The sequence below is a fragment of the Lepidothrix coronata genome, unplaced genomic scaffold (genome assembly GCF_001604755.1).
Source record: "Lepidothrix coronata isolate B3197 unplaced genomic scaffold, Lepidothrix_coronata-1.0 Scaffold33, whole genome shotgun sequence".
NCBI lineage: Eukaryota > Metazoa > Chordata > Aves > Passeriformes > Pipridae > Lepidothrix > Lepidothrix coronata.
In genome coordinates, this window is record NW_016690213.1 from 3,528,139 (window position 1) to 3,546,221 (window position 18,083).

The following is an 18,083-nucleotide window of genomic DNA, read 5'->3' on the forward strand; positions in this document are numbered from 1 at the left end:
AAAATAGAAAAGTGTTCCATATTTAGTTTTTCTGAAAACTCCTTGATCTTCTCTGTGGACTTATATATACTGTAAAACTGTTTGCTATGAAATGTGTTGGGATTTTTTTCATAAGTTAGGTTTGAAATTCTGAAGTTTTAGAAGTATAGCAACAGAGTTTTATGTTGGTAATTTAGGATTATTTCACCCATTTTACTGAATCTGTTTCAGAATTGCCACAAGATCAGACCACTATAAATCAATGAATATTGACTTTTATTCTTTACATTTAAATGAATACATATGGGAATATGCCCATATAATGATTTTATTTGAACTGAAAATAAGGCACATATCTGGAAGTCTATAGCCATTCTGTCTACTCACAGGGTCAAAATAGGAATGGAACAGTTCTGCTCTTGATGGATTTAAGGGTTATTGGCTTTTTCTCTGACCTGATCCAAGGACTTGATCGTAGAATCCAGAGAGCTTTCAGTTAGGTCACAGTATAATCACTATGGCAAGAACAGGAAATATGAAACAACACTTTTGACCTGATGTTGAAGTACCATGAAGCAAGCTGACTTAGAGACAGGTCCTTCTAAGTGTTTTTCATACATAAAATATTTTGAAGTAAACTAGCATTCCTGATGGGGCAGTGTAAGTTGTGTGTGTTCCTATTGGTATATCTTTGCCTTGAATGGGAAAAAAATATTATAACTTAGGAATAGTAAAAGATGATTACAAGAATATCTGTTCTTCTTTTCCTTTTCTCACAACTTTCTCCTTGTTGAATGATCAGATAGCAGTGTTCACAACAATCATCTTACCAAAGGAAAGTAAATATTTAAGTGTAACTGATAATGTGTTGAATGACAATTGTCAAACTTTTTGAGGAAAGACTTATCTTCCATCACAGTAGACTAAGCTTAAACAGACCCATGAGGAAGAGCCTGTTGAATTTTCTCTGCACCCACTGAAGGTTTCTGAAAACAGTCTGGAAACTCAAGTTCATACATGAAACCAAATTCCACTGGATAAAACCCAAAATCAACACCAAAATGCTATGTATATGGTGTTGAAGAGCAATGCCACAAGAGGTAGATGCTTCAGATAAATATGCTAAAATTCAACAGTGACTGGTATTGTTGGAATTGAATGACTTCTCCAAATACTTCTAATTTTCTTTAGTTTGATCCATAACTTGGATTCCATTCCTACCTAGTTTCTTATTTTTCTACTCTGATTTTCTTTAGGGATTTAGTGCTTTGTTAACTCTTTTATAGCCTAATGGAGAACTATAAAAAGAATGAGAAGAGAATAATGTAAAATGCTCTGATAATGCTGCCTCTAAGGATATTTAGGTTAACCTAGAAGTTTTCCTCTAATAAATATGTTAAAACCCTGTCACAGTACTGTGCAGTGTGTTTCTGATTAAGCAGTATTGCCACTTCATTTATTTCTGCTGTATTTGCCATTAGCTATATTATAAAATATATTTAGTTGAGTAATTTTTTTCTTTTGATTATTGCAATGGCAGTGCTCCAGATACTTTTTTGGAACTCTTTAGATATTGAATCTCTCTGTATAGCTTATATTTTAATCCTGAGAGTTGGACAATTCAGGCAATGTGTAGAGGGAGTTGTTGTTTTGTTTAGACTATTAAAAAAAATCCTTCCTTTTGGAATTTTTTTCTATCTTAGTCCTGAAGTTTAATTACAAGAAGTTCAAGGACAGTTTTCAATGGAACAGATTATTTCTTGGCTTCTAAATTTCACCTTGAATGGAAAAAATTAGTGTGGACAGAGTTCTGGGGGGAAAAAAAGACATTAAAAAAGATTGCATAGTTGAATTTGTTATTGTTAAAGAGAAACTGTTTTTCTGCTTTCTGACTTGCACTGGAACAGAAAGGGAAAAAGAGGTATATTCAGTGACTTTAGCTATTGAAATCAGATGATGCAGCATGGATTTAATAGCATATTATGACAATGATAATTTTTGAAGGGCTTAAATTAAGGAGGAATTCCAATTTCTGAATGGGAAGCAAAGTTGAAAGTTACACCTCAAAAAAACTCAATAAAAATGTCTGAAATGAGAAAACTCAAGGAGAGTTTAAAGCATTCAAGTCTGATCTGATTGTGGAAATACAAAGGAAATTCACATCCAAAATTGTAGCTGTGGCAAAAAGAAAATCCCTGAATACCAAACAAACAAACAAACCTACCATGCTTTCAATAGAATGAAAGCCAGATCATAATATCCTGTAGTTTTGTCTCTATGTTTGTGTATGCATCATATTCAAACAATACTCACACTTAACTGTATCAAGATGCATAAAATGTTGTGATGTGTGTATATATGTGTGCATTTATATATACAATTAAGATCTATGTGTGTATAAATAAAAAATAATTAAGCTTATATTAATTAAACATGAACTAAAGCTTACCAATAGAGAAAAAGAAAATCTTAAATTATCATGTTAGTCCTGTCCAATTGGTCATATTTTTACAATTCATTAACAAGTAAAATGCAATAAAATAATTTTTCTTTTTTTTTCTTACAAATCCTGAGCAATTTCTGTTCTCAAAATCCACTGTTTTTCCCATCAGAATTAACTCTCAAATTTACTGTGGGTATAATCCAGCAAAATGGGTCAAATATGTACTCTATGTAAGTCTCATGTCCATGAAATGCTTAACTTCATGCAAATGAAAAGACTCCTTTGAAGTCTTAACTTCATTTTAGACATCAAATTCAAATGAAAAACAAAACTAAAATATCTTTAAAAGTACAACTAAATCCCAGTATCTTCAAAAGATTTTTCTACAAAAATTGCTGGCAAAGATGTATGACTGTATGGTTAAGCTTTATCTCACTTTGTTTTCTTTTAAATTCTGTCTGTTCAAAGCTGCTTTATTTTTAAAGAGTATTGGCAAATACTGTGTCATGCTTGTCCTTTTCTTGTAATAATTCTGTAGCAAACATTTAGATTGATACCAATTAGGATGCTCTATAAAGATAAATATTTGTGGCAAATATTTTTCAGTGCATTCCTCAGAGGCCAGTAGTTAATACCAGAAGCTGGTTTGGGGAACTTCATTAAAACCATTTACCTCCCGTATATCTAAGAATAAGGATTGAAAGAATGTCTGTGCTCATTGTTTGTATTTCTCAGACAGTCTTCATACTTCAGAAAGTTTTCATACTTCATAAGTGCTGCAGCTGAAGACTTGAAGTCATTGGGAGGTATAATCTGTTTATATATCCTATGATAGAAGATTATTAAAAAGAACTTGATAATATGCTTAAGAAAGCAAAGTTACTAAAGAAAGCTAAGGCGGTAATAGTATCTTCTAACCAGTTGATGGTATAACTAATTCCAACATAATAATAATGACTTTGTAGTGTTAAAAGGTCATCCTGCCAACTGAAAGTAGTCATTTCCAGACATGATCAGATAGCTTTACTGGGCCAGTAGTGTTATGATTGTTGTATTTCTGTTGCTATGCATGTCTTGCATACTGTCTGCTGGAAAGCCCTTGTAGGAGATTCTTTGGAATAAACAGAAAATGAGATAAATCTGGATTTTATTCCCTTCTATTTCTTCAGATTAAACATTAACATAGCTTTCACCTGTCATGACGTTGGTTTCCCTTTAGCAAGTACTGATGGAATAAGAACTTCACTGAATCTCTGGACATTTTACAAAGACGTCTTTATTTTCACACTCTTGACTAACAGCTTAGAAAACTGGAAGTAGGTAAATTAGTCAGATGAGGTTTGCAAACAAAGTTTTGTTTAAGTTTCTGTAGTCTGTTAGCCTGCCATGATTAAGCTACATCACTTTCCATAGACAATATCATGCAAGAATGTGATGTCTGTGTTTCGATACCCACAAGGCCTTGCCTCCCTACTTGGGTCAGCATTACGAAGGTTTAGGCAAAAGTTCTGAGCAATTATTAAACTAATGCCTCTGGATCCAAACCAAGACAGTTAAATCTTTTGGAGACCAGTGTTGGTAAATGGCAATATCCTACCAAGATCTTCTAGCTTAATTTTTGCTGGAATACCCTTTTTCCTCAGATCATGGACACACGGAGTTTGCTCCTACGATGCTGGGGTTCTTGTTCCATTTCTATTCGTTGTGTAGCCATTCTGCAAGTGCCCTGATGGGCAACATAACCTCTGCACTCTTCAGACCTTTCTGTCTCAATCTGTCTGGACTGGAGCCTGATACATGTGGTAGCCTTGCATGTAAGAACCGTTCTAGCAGAAAAAAACATGCTCCTTAATGTAAGACCAGGCTCAGGTTAGAGTTGCAAATTATTCTTGTTTGTAACTCACACAAAGAATACCTTTTAGGACTAATGACAGGGGAAATTATGGGAAAACAAGGGGAATAGGTGCTATTAATGTGGTCAAGCTATATTACTCTTGTTCACAGTTAAACAGCCTTTAATTAGTTTGACCACAGCTTCAAGACTTCTTCAAGGTCTTTTGTGTTCCTGGAAGGAAGTTTCTTTGAAAAGAAAGACTAGGAGTGAAAATGGGGTAACCTTTGGAACTGTTCTTGAGATGAAGATAACTCTTGGCCAGCTACAGTGTCCCTGCTAGCTCCAGGCTGCTGCGGGATAGAATCACCCTGTGGGCTGAGCTGCTGAGTATCCTGACCTAGTGCCTGAGGAACTGTTCATCCTTACCTGCTCGGGATGATACATCTAAGAGGCCCTTAAACCTACTTGTACTTTAGCTCATTCCCATTCTGCAGTTAAACAGAAGAACTATGGGGGAAGCATTGTTGTTTCTGGCTCATGAATAGTTTCTTGAGCTCCCTATCCACTGAGTTCTTAGCGTTATGAAGTAGGTATTGTGTAATGTTCTTGGGGTTTATGATGTGGCATGTAGGATTAATAAGGCTGGACATTCCTAACCTAGGGCATTTTTAAGTATTTAAATTACTAATTCATACTTTTTCAATAAAAATATGGTTATCAGATGAGAAACTTGGTCTCTTTGTTTATTGATCCTGAAATAGACTGTGAAGACATTACTATGGTTTTATGAAGGAAATCTAAAATTAATGACAATGTTATAAAAGCAGTTTACTTGACCTGTCTCATATTACTGTTCCACATTTTATTCAGTTATGTCCAGACCAAAAGAACACTAGGGAATTGTTGTTCTTGATTATTTCAAAATGAGAAAAAAAAAGAAATAATTGTTTGACATTTAAAGCCATCAACTTTGACTTCCTCAGGACTTTTTGGTATATACTGTAAGATTCCTTAACTTAGCAATAGAATTATGTACTATGGATTTTTTTTTTTATTTTTCCTCATCCTCCACTTCCCCTCAAACCTGAATGTATCTGTGCCATATAAGAGCTGGAACATAGATAAAGTTTGGGAAATCTGGAGTTTTAGTCTGAAAAAAATTAAAATCTTCTGTCTTTTACTTTTTTTCCTCTTCTGGCTAGACAAAAAGTTCTCTTATAAGATGTTCTCTTTGAGAATAATGCACGGGGTTTTTTTAAATAATCAATGGTGTCATAAAATTATTGTGTAAACTTATAAACTTCAATTAATTTGTAAAATTTTTAGTTCTTCAGGAGAGTCTAAAAGCTGTTGTTAATATTTAGCTTAGCCTGTCATCATTTTCCTGAACTAGCAATAGCTTCATTATACACTAAGTGTGGTATCCATGTTACTGTAGTAAGATTAAGAATAAATTCTTGGTTTTCTGATGCTTTCATGCATCATCCAACTATTGCATAATAACCATGCAAACTAAAAGTTCTGGCAAGTATTCAGAGTCTCAGGAGGTATGAAATATTGTAGTCCTGAACAGTGACAGCTCTGCCATTTATAGTGGGCTTATCCAGAATTGTTGGCCTATATGTAAGAATATGGAGCCTCTATATTTCAAATATTTCCTTTACAAGCCTATTAGTATTAGCGTATTCATGCTTAAGATGTTGTTTACAGCAATTTCTTATTCTATTATTGCACTTTCACTGTTTTTCCACTCAAGCATTATCATAGGGAAAACCGATTTTGGATTTCTTTTTTTTTTTAACTATTTTTTTAAGAAATGGGATAGACTCTGTAAACATGGGATTTTCAGGGAGGACAGACATGCTTTCTGTGAAATCTTGCAGATTAATTATTTCTGACAGCTCACCTGTCACTTTAATAGGTTTCTGTTAGGTAAGGAAAAACAATTTTCCCCCCTTTGGCTGCCATGAGAGAGGTCAGGAACAAAATAATTGATGCTTTATGATGCAACATTTTTAAAGGATTTGTTCTAACAAAGGCAAAAACCTTCTGTAGCTGCAGAACAAAGTATAAAAAATCAGTTCTTGTATAAATTCTGGTGATCTACCCGTAGTTGGTCTATTGCAGGGACTAGAAAGCAGAAAATAATGGCAACAATAAAAATCACTACTCAAAAAAAGAAAAAAAAAAGATCTTGGCAGCAAGTTTTCTTAGGCAGCCTGCCAGTATCCTGATTCAGTGTTTATGGGAACATCTTGAAATGACTCCCAAATTAATGACTGTATCTTCCATCACTACAGTCTGATGTCTGAACATGAGGAGAAATAAACAATAGTTAATGATCTGGAAGCTGCTGGCAGTTGCTCTATTAGTTCTGGTTCTTATTTTCACTTACTAACAGTGAACTGTCCTGAGCAGATGTTTATCTTTGAAAAACATATGCAATGGAAAATTGCACCTCAGATTGCTATCCATTCCACAGTCTCTTTCACTGTGACAATTTTGCACAGAACAAAATTATTTCATTTTGATTTCATGGGTAGCTAATTTTGAGATTAAAAAGTCTGCTTTAAAATACAGTGGTTTTTTTGGTTGGTTGGTGGGTTTTTTGGTTTGGTGCCTTTTTTTTTTTTTTTTTTTTTTAATGAGAGAACCTAGGCACCTGAACATACTGTACTGCGGGGTTTTGTAAGCTCAGTAGGGATACATCCCGAACTGTGCCAAAAAGATTTTTCCTGCCCAGTATCATTGGCCAGGCCAAGCTGCTGGGGAGAAACAATCAGTTTTCTATGCAGAGCAGTCTGATGATGAGTTGCCTTAAGATTCATGATCTTACATTTTACATTGAGCGTGCATATATGATGTAAAGGGCTTCTGTGACATTAGCTGTAAACACAAAAGTGGCTTTTTTTATTTTTGTCCTTTTCAATTATTTGGAAGTGAATTTATTGTTTTGCTGGATAATGTTAGAAATTGGGTTTTTTACAAGCTTTTGCAGGCTTGTACAGTATATAATTGTATACAGAGGTAAGATCCATGTGATAGATTTCACAATCATGCGATAAGTGTTTTCAAAGTCAGTTCTGAATTACATAATTCTAATATTGGAACCAAGCTTCTCCAGGTCCCTTAGCAACTTCATAGGCTCACGTGTTTCTACAACAACGCTCTTTATTTTTGCAAAGAAATATTCTGTAGCAGCTGGGGATGTAGGACTGGAAGGGTACCTTTGTTTGCCAAGCCCAGAACTCTGGTGTTACAGACACCATGTTAAATAACACTTTCCCTATATTTACAGTGCTGCATTTTAAGATTTCTTTTTCCTTTCCTGCTTCCCTAAATGTGGAATTCTTATCTTTCCTCAGAAATCAAGAAAAATCTTTCATTCCTTTATACATAAAAGCTGCAGCTCTTTCTAATATACCTTTGGTCAAGGAGAGAGAGAGAGAGAACGTGTGTACTTTAAATTATACTCCCTCTCCAAAATACCTATTTCTAGTCCTTGAAAGAAGACCCAGGGTTATGTAAATCAGCATTATAACGTTCTGCATAATTTTATTTAAAAATTTGTTTTATCTGAAGTCTCACATTTCAAACTAAACATTTTTCTTCTACTGAATGCCCTTCATTTCAACTTATGTTACTGAAAGACTAGATTGTATCTAGAAATACAATAATACATTTTCTTTTTGTGTTGCAGTGATATTTACAGTAATATGGTGTCATAGAAAAATTCTAGAAATCCTCATTTAGGATAATTTATAAAATGCATAATTGCTATGGGCAATTTAGAATTCTCTAGCTAGGATTGATGAAAATCTTAGTTGTGTTAGGATAGATTAGTTTCTTATATGCTTATGAGTTCTAAATCTATTTGCTGGCTTACTCTCTAATTGCTCTCATTCCATCTTTTCTTAATAACTTCCTTTACTTCTCCTCTGAGAACTGTCACTATTTTTCTAGCTATATTATGGGGAGCTACATCTCTAATGATAACCTTCAAACACTGCTGGGGTGGTTGAAGAAACTGCTAAGTGACAGAGTAATGGGATTCTGTTGCCATGTTAATTATTGGGTTTGCTTCTTTGAATACTCTTTCCTGAAATAAGCGTATCAGATGTCATCTTCAAGATTTATTTCTTAGCTTGAGAACCCTTATAGGGATCTTCCTTGCAAATAGTGCTAATGATCTCCAAATCCATTTTAATTTCAGAGTTTCAGAACTGTGGTATGTAGAGCATCTAGTTTCACAAGAAAATATAGACTATTTCCAGGATGCTTCAAAAATAAGAAAATAGTTTTCATAACAGTGGCTGCTGAAGTTCAGGTGAACATGCATTATTAAACTTTACTCAAAATGTGGTTTAGGAAAAAAAATAGAGTTTTACTTGGCACAAAAATTTAACTGCTTTGTGTTGAGTCTGGGTAAAAAATTTACCTTCTGTGAATTCATTGAAATGTAACTATTTATTTTTAGTCGATAAAGATAAATCTTGACATGAAAAAAATAGCCTTCACCTTCATATGGATGAAAAATATCCTATTAAGAAAAGCCTCTTACAGCTACTCTAACAAAAAATGAAATTAAGTTTTCAAGAGTCAATTATAATTTAAGGTATAGAGAAATGCTCATGAAATTAGGGCAGCTTGCCAGGCCACAAAACCTTTCCCATTCTACAATTCTTCTCTGTATTAGATACAGGAGAAGCCATGAGATGTAGCCAGAGCTGCTGAATTTAGAAGAGAACTCTTTCTGAGGTTTGGCACATTGAAATTAGCTGCAATCATATCAGTCACATTTGGCACCTCTGCACTTTCTTGTATCTTGTGGTTTAAAATAATATAGTAGATACTCTATAGGTGGTCTCCATAGCAGAAATACTGTATTTTATAGCCTTAAATACATCCTAGTCTGCAATTCTGTTGTTTTGTCTAAACTGTTTTTATCAACTTTATCCGTTCGTGCTTTAGATCATTTGGCAATGATCTCAAAGGCAAGTAGGAAACTGCACAGTTTACTGCTTGACTCGTGTAAGCCTGACACAGAAATTAAATAAACATTTCTTACCAAATCACTTTCCAGGCATAGGCACATTCTTTTTACCCTGAAAGATTTATAGTAAAGAGTATTCAAGGCATCAGAGTTTGGTATTCTGCTCTGGAGCTAAGGGTGTGCATTTGTGCTTTCACCTGTTTTCAAACCAGAGTTTGTTTTCAGTTGGACCAGCTGCAAATAAACATAAATAGGTATTAGGGGATTGAGAAGAAGGAGGAAGAGAACAAGGGTGCCTGGATATGATCCTACATTGTACATTAAGAGCTCAAGAAACAGGTCTTGCCCTCATTTCATGTATTCAAGTAGATCTTTCATCTTTTTTTTGTGGATGATTAGGTGCAGCACTCAAAGTCAGGTATCCATGTTTGGAAACATGAGCTGGTGTCCCATGTGAAGAGATGGTTTCATAAAATAGATCCAATAGAATTGCTCTTATTATGGCCAGATATTGTTTATTATTTGTAACTCAAATTAGTGGACTTTTTCCTTAAGCACAATGGAAGTGAAAAACAGTTTTTGGTTTGGTTTGGTTTTTTTTAATCCAGAGTAAATTCAGAGGTTTTTCTGGTTTTTTATATCCAGAGTAAAGATCTCTCTGGCTAAGCCTCACATGAAAGTATCTGTAGGCAAAAAATGTGCACCTAGTTTTCAAGTTTAAAAGTAATTAAAAAGCAAAAAGGATAAATTATGGTCTATTGAAAGAGAAATCTGTTTTCATGTCCTGGTACCAAGGAGCCATACTTGGATGTAGGAACAGTGAACAAATGTAAGTTAATGCCATTCTACCCATTTCACAGTATGGCTTTAGAAATGGCATCAAAATTAGACAAATAATCATAGATTTTGGAAGAGAAGGGATAGGTATTTACTTCAGATCTTCTGCCTAGCAAGGTGAAAGAGGCTTGCTTGCTATCTGACACAAGGAGTCAAGAGCTTCTGTTTAAGCTGTAACACATCTATCTATAAAATGCTAAACTTTATTTGAAAATTATGTTTGGTGAACTATCTATACTGTCTTAGATAGACTTTTAAATAGCCACATTTTTGAAATGTGTACCTCATTGTTGATTTTGCTTCAACGACTGGCTCTATTAGTCCTTTCTCTGCTAGCTGAAAAGCTATGGACCATCAGAAATTTCTTCTTTGTTAGTCTCATTACTGCTTTTCAGTTTTGGCTTGCACTTTTGACAGTGCCAGAATGCCCCCCACCTACCAGGCTGCTTCATTGCCCTAAACACTCAGGAGGCATTCACTGGTCACCTTTGCACTCTCTGTTGACAGGGAGTTTTAAGAAAAATCTTGAATAATAATAATAATTACTTTGAACTTCTACAAGATCTGCTTACATTTGGCCATAAATATCTCATTCAATATTCAAACAGCACAAGAAACTGTGCAAACATTAAAGAGTATTTTTTTTCATAAAACAATTTTCCAAGTGTATAATTATGCAATTATTTAGGTAATAAAGTTTTAAGCTGGTACACACCTGTTACTTCCTTATACTTTTTCTATTAAAACGAAATGCCCTTAAGCATTTCACTTTTGTTTTATATTCACTTCATTTCCCAGAATAATTAAAGCTTAGTCATTCTTTATAATGTCATACAGGTAGGAACACAGGCCTGGTTTACAACGCAAAAGCAGAACCAGATCGTACTTTCAGTCAGCTGTTGTAAGAGTAACGACTTTTCAACAGTTCTCAACTTTCTGCATTACATAATACAAGAAATAAAAAATTCAGTGGCAGAACATCCAAGATCACATTTCTAGCTTGTGTAAAGAAATATAAATCTCCTGATTTCAGTAAAAAAATGAGGTTACGCCAGCTGAGCGTCTGGGTCTAGCATTCAAGATAATCTCCTATTGTGTTAGCAAGCAGTACTATATCATCTGACATTAAGAAAGGCTGGGACAGATTAATAGGGTCGCACTGTTATTTATTTACCTGTTTTATGAGATCAGAATTTTCAAACCTTAGTGTTTGCAAGCAATACATGAGTGCCCACTGTAGGGCTTGCCTGGTGTTCAAAAGCCTGATGGCATGAATCTCAGTGCAGGGCTTTGTTTCAACCAAGTCCCAAAGGCAGCTTTCTAGTTTCATTTTGCTTTTTTTGCTGGATTGTGATAATATTCTTTCAGTGCTCCCTCTTACAGAGTACAGCTATCTTGAAGCTTATCTAGTACTGATCTATGTCATTTAGGAAATGTTGCTTTCATCTGAGAACTCATAATATTCAGTCAGTGTGTGCCATTCATAACTAAATAGCCTCTGCTCTTCATTGTTCTTTTAATTAATGATTGTTGATTGGTTTGCCTTGCTGCACATTGTTGCAAGGCATGATCAAAGAAAATCCAAGATTAATCTGCTAAACTAGATGTCAGATTAGTAAATTCCTCTGTGCTATTACAAAGATTTTTCTCCCTCAGTAAAGGCCTGTCAGTGGATGATGGCTTGGCTGTACCTCTGACAGGTCAGTCCAAAGGTCAGTCCCTGAAAACATGCATACATTAATGCAATAAAGCATGATGACTCGTTTATATCCAGTTTATAACTCCAACTACTCTCTTCATGAATGTTCATCAGGTACCACTGAGAAAAAGATAATTTACTTTGATTGCTTCTGAATACAGCTGAAGAAAAAATATATACCCTATCATGTTGTGAATATGTATAGGTTTTTCTCAGGTCAGTAGTGGAATCAATTAGTCTAGTAAGCCAGAGAATAGAGTGTTGTGAGTGTCTTTTCGTCACCTAGCATATCTCTTGTACTTCAGTAACCACTTTAGCCAGAACTTAATTGACAATGAAGACAACCTGATTTCAATTTAAAAAAGTAAGAAGTAAATAGTGGGCTGAAGCCCCAGTCATAAACTTTCATAGATATCACAAAACTTCCTGGTATTTAATAATCTACTTTTCTCCATTTATAAACTCTTTCATGAAAGAGATCCCCCCCAAAAAACCCAAACTGAAACACCCAGTAGCAAAAGACATAAACACAGTAACATGCACATAACTGTTCTATTTATGGAGCTTTGGTGCAGCTTTACTGGAGACTCTTAGTTGCTCCCTGTCTTCTACAAGGACATCTTGCAGACCCTGCTAGATAGCAAGACTAGATTTCAGCTGCTTCTGATCCTGTGGTGCAGCTGCTTTCATCTGCCTTGGCATGCCAGAAATCCTTCTTTTCTCTGTCTGCCACTTCATTAGCCACTGCAGTTTTGGTGTTTAGCTCTTAGCCGGAAAGCAAAGAGCTCGAGCTTTAACACAGCCCTTCTGCTTAATAGCTCAAAGATGTTCATATGAATCTCCCTTTTCCAACCTTTTTTTTCATTGATAACATCTGCATCCCAGTGCTGGAAGCCATTGGTTGAGATGAAGGATTGAAATAATTTTCCCCAGCGACATAGATCTACTGGGTTGACTGGGCTTCTTTCTTTTGCTTTATGAAATGTTTCCTTATCTCCAGAAATACCTTTTTAGCAGGAGAAAATAAATAGATGTGTTCCAGGCCTGCTCATTGGGCCTTTCAATTCATCTCATTTTGAACATGTATCAACAGAATGATTCTCTGTTTTGGCCTCTTTCCCAGTGCAATGGCTTTCATGGTGCTGCCAGATGCTTTTGCTGGTAGATCTCTGCTACAAAGCTTTTACCTTATCTAATTCTTCTTAAATTTAGGGTTGCTCTTTTTTCTTTTCCTTTTTTTCCCACTTTTTACTTCTTTTTCATTTTTCTTTCTTTTTCTTTTACCTTTTTCCTTTTTTTTTTTTTATTTTCATGTGAGTGCTTCTGTTTCATACTATTGCTGTCTCCAGCAATCAGGATAAGCAGTGATCTCAGATATTTATAATTTAAGAGGTCCCAAGCAGATATCAAGTGTATTAAGAGTATTTTCAGAGTTCATTTGTGATCACCATATCTTTTGAGTTGGTTTGTGTTTAGTTATGGAAAGCTTTAACTGATTCTGCATATAACTCAGTATTTGAAATGCCACAGTGTTCTTCCATGATTGATTTTGCTATTAGTTCATCACATGTGGTCAACAGATTAAATATCATTATTTCTATGAAATGATCATAAAATGTTTACTCTTCAGTTTAAAGGTCAAGGAAAAAAACTATTAGCTCAAGATCTGTCAAGTTGCTCTCCTCAGTTGCCCTTTAAGCTACTACAGTTATTCATTTTTCCTCCTGTTTACTGAACAATTTCTGTACATGTTCATTTTTACAGCCTAATTAGCTTTCTGCCATGAATAAAAGATGTTTTCCAAAACACTGGAGTAGGCAATGGATTTATAAAGTGGTAAAAAATGCATAAAACATATAAGGGAATTTAGTAAGGGAATGGCTGGCTCAGGCTGATATTGAAGGGACACCTTAGTTGGAAAAGTGGAAAAGAAAGTACCATTTGTTTAATGTTTTTAATTTATTGGAAAGTTATTTAATTATAAATGTTTCTCCAAACAATTGTTGATTCTCTGCTGGCAGAGCACTGTTGATGGTTTTAGTCAGTTTTGTGTCTAAAGCAAAGTAGAAGATTTAGCTGATTCTAAAACTGGGAAAGAGCAGTATCATCTCCGGACTTATGTTTTTTAACAGGCCACACTATTTCCACAGGCCATAGTACTTAAATGTTCCAAGGATAGTATATGGTTTCCTGTAAATCTGCAAACTGAACAGAGGTCATTTTGCACCTGAACTTTTCCAGGCATGTCAACAGACTGCTGCAGTTTCCTTAAGAAAAAAGAAAAAGCAGAGCAGCTGAAAATAATTAATATTGAACTTGACACATCAAAAATGTAATTTGTCACTTGTGATTAAAGCATTTATCTTTAGTTCTATTTTTATATTCATCATGGGTCTCCCTTAGCTATCATTAGGCTCCACATGGTTGGAGTTAGTGTGACCTTTGATCCATCACCATAGACAAAGGGATCTGTTGCTGCTAAATTGGAGCCCAAGCTAGTCAGCAACAGTATAGATCAACAAATGTAAGCTTGGTTAATAATGACCAGCTTAGTTACTCCATTTAATTTTTAAGTCTATGTGCTTAATGTAGATGCTGATCTGCAAAAGAAAGATTAGATTCATAATAAAATTTAACATTAGGAATTCACATTGTGGTAATTCAATCTGATGTGAAAAGTAAAGATGGTGGAAGTGATCTATATTTCTAGTATACTCATATACTATTCAATTGAGAAAACAGAGAGTGATAGTTTTACAGACTTTCCACTGTTTTTCTCATTTCTCTGAAGCCTTTCAGAGGTTTTCTGACTGCCACAGTCAATGGTTTCTTATTTTCTAAGTGCAAGGAACGAAATGTTTGACACATCACTGTCCTACCCCATCATTGTCCTGCCACCATATTACCCTCTTGCTTATCGTTGTAAACCCATTCTGTGATATTGTATACACAGTGAAGCAATGCTTAAAATATGATAAATTAAGCTTTTAATTGTCAGCAGTGTTGTTTTTTTTTTTAGCATGGGCATGTGTAGCTGAAAACCAGCAATATTTTTATGGGTAACTACAAGTGATGTCTTTTCAGAAGAAAACCATTATTTAATTTACTGTACAGTCACATAGAAAGACTCACATTGCAGTAGTAAGTCACATTGCCTATTTATTAAACTAATTTCAGTATCTCAGTTAAACCCAGATTGTGTGTTCTGTGGTGCAGTTTATTGTGGACATGATGTGAAATTCTAGTTCCTGATCCTGTGTGCTTACTGAATGTGTCCTATCACTTTCCACAATAATAAAATCCTAAGCCAAGCCATAGCTTGATCTCTGGCAGGTAAAACTCCCTTGGGAATAGAGTGAAGACTATTAGATTTGTAGTCCTATTATTAAGTATTTGTGTGGTAACAACACCATTATTCTAAGGTCATTAACACACTTCCTCTTTTCCTGCAAATGGTTGTGGTTAAAGTCATTATTTTAGGCATCTACATTTAGTTTATCAACATCTAATCATAAATAGCTTGCAGTTTCTGGAAGCTGGAACAATAGTTATCAGCAGGTTATTATCCAGAAGACCAGTTTTCCCTGCCTCACACTGGCTTCAGCAAACACCTCCATGCATGAAGCGTTATTTACTGTGGCAGTGCTGAGGACTAAAACTCTGAATCTGAGTATTTAAGAACTGAAAGCACTGAAACACTGTTGTACTTCCTTGATGTGTAAGCACAATGTAAGCACAGTGTACGCATAGTGCTGTTTTTTTCAGCAGTTACCCCTGCACTGAGTCACTAGGTTGCCCTTTGCTATAATGTGCCTCTCTCACTGAGTTATCAGCAAGGATCTAAGGACATTCGGCTGTGTTGTCCTGTCCTTTGGCTCCAACAGTTGTGAAATATTTTACTCTTGTATTAGGTTAATTTTGGTAGATGGTAAATAGATGTCCAAATTTTCAAAGTCAAATTGGAAACTCACATCAAATTTCCTCATTGATGTGCCTCCAATTCTTGTTTAAAAGGGAGACATATAGCACAGATACGGGAAAAAGAGAAAAATATTTCTTTTCTATGGCCTTTAGGTTTCTCATTTGTTTGTTTTATGACTTCCTGAATCTGTGTTTGTGTGGCAGCACCTTTTCCCTTCATTTATGTATTAGTTTCTTTGGGAACATTTTTCTGAGCAAATAAGTACGTAAGTCAGTATTTCTACCACCGTTTTCTGTATCAAGCCAAATAACTTGGTATTACTTGGTAAGGTCTAGTTTAATCTCCAGACATCCCAGAGAAGACCAGTGAGAATTTAGAGTGAGAATACAGGTTTCTGACACATCATAATACTGTAGCAGCATTTTAAACCATTATTAGTAATTTTGACCAAAATCCTATAGGATTTTTGTCATCCACTTCAATAGACTAGGCTCTTTCTGACTTATTTTTTATTTCTCTAATTTATTTTAATTTTATTTTAGGTGTGGTAGAGCTCTCTTTTCATAGCTTAGTCCCACAGCCCTCACAAAATCATAGCATTTCTTTAGAAATGGTCCTGCACTTTCTTGCATGCACAAGTGCTGTTGGAGTGTTTTAGCCATTTCTGGATAATACCATGCCATATAAGAGTAATGGAACAATATTACAACATGAGAAAGTTTCTGTTTCTGTGATGAAAAGGCTGTCCATCTGGACAGAGAATGAGCTTAAGACTTCAATATCAGACCCTAATCCCATCCTATGTCTTTCCCATGCTGCTGCTGTCCTTGTTTCCATTTGTGGTTATTATACTTTTTTAATGAAAAAATCAGTAGTTTAAATAGCTATTTGACAAAATGTAATTGCTCACCACTGAGGTATTTAAGTTTTTATTAATGAGATTTCTAAAATCAGATGATTTTATAAATAACTTTTCCTCTGTGCACTCCCCTATCCTTCTCTAAAAAACTTAACAAAAAGCAAAAGTAAAAGACTTCTTTTCATGCTTGTCTCTACTGCATTTTGGATAATTTGATGTTTTGCCCTTGTGGACCCAAGGTGATAGTTTCTACGCTCTAATGTGTAGTAGTGCCACTAAACCCAGATAACTCTCCATTTCACCATTTGTTTCATATATAAAAGTTATATATGTTATATGCTATAAAAGTTAAGGAAACTTCCATTTTATTTTTTATCACTGTAGGTTTTAAGTTTATTGAGTATTATAAATAATTTTTTAATTATTCTTATAAAATTTATTTTAGGTGTTTTACTCATCCTGTTCCCTGCTTCAGTGCTGACACCAGGAAGACGATTGGAGAATTAAGGTACTATTTGATATTTTATTACTCTCTAGAAGATGGTGTACTCTAAATTTTCATTATTTTATATTTAGCAAATAAGGACTAAGCAAGTTATTAAGGAGAAAAAGATGGAAGTAAAAGGAGAATGAACATAGGATATAATTCCTATCCTTTTCAGTTTTACCAGTGTTAGGCCTCATACAAAATATCTGATACTTTTTCAACTGTTGAATTATGGTTGCAAAAAACGTTATTCAGAGAACCATATAATGAACCGTAAAGCCAGCTAAACAATTTCTTTTACAATTTTCATCATATTCTTATTATTCAGGTACAATAAGAAGTCAAAATAAACCTAGAAGTTTCCATTCAAAAAACACCTCTTGTCTCTTCTCCTCCCACCTGGCCCTCAGTGGTAACAATTGTCCTTGGGAAGAAAAATTGTCATGTTTTCTAAACAATAAAGTATGCAGTTTTCTCTCATAACCAGCACAGTTTGTTTGAAGTCACATACGATTGCACTTCACAGATGTAAATGTGCTTAGCACTTACTCAGTTTTGGAAGTGTCATTCCAGTTTCATACCAGTAAAACTGTTCATTGCCCGCTGTTGATTTTTAAAACGGGCATGTTTCAGTTCAATTTGTTTTGTTCTCACTGCAAAGCGAATGTCTCCATTTTGCTGTCTTTACTCCTGAGAAGGGTGTTAACGTGCTGCTTTGGCAACTGGTGTCACTAGCAACATACAACCTCTGTTTTTGCAGTGAAATTGCAAAAAAGTTATAAAAAATCGAACAGGCATGTCAGTCTGGAAATAGTTAAATAGGTCGTTTACTGGAATACTTCATCATAGGGGCAAAAATAACCAAAAATAACCATTTTCCAAGAAAGTCAGTGGTAGCCTTGCTGCCACCGCTTTCCCTGCAGCAGGGCTGAGTGCCTGTGCTGGAAACAGTGGCTGGAGCTGGTGACCCGGGGGTGCCGGCTGAAGTACATCTGTGCTGCACTTGGGAGATCATCTCCCTCTGTAACTG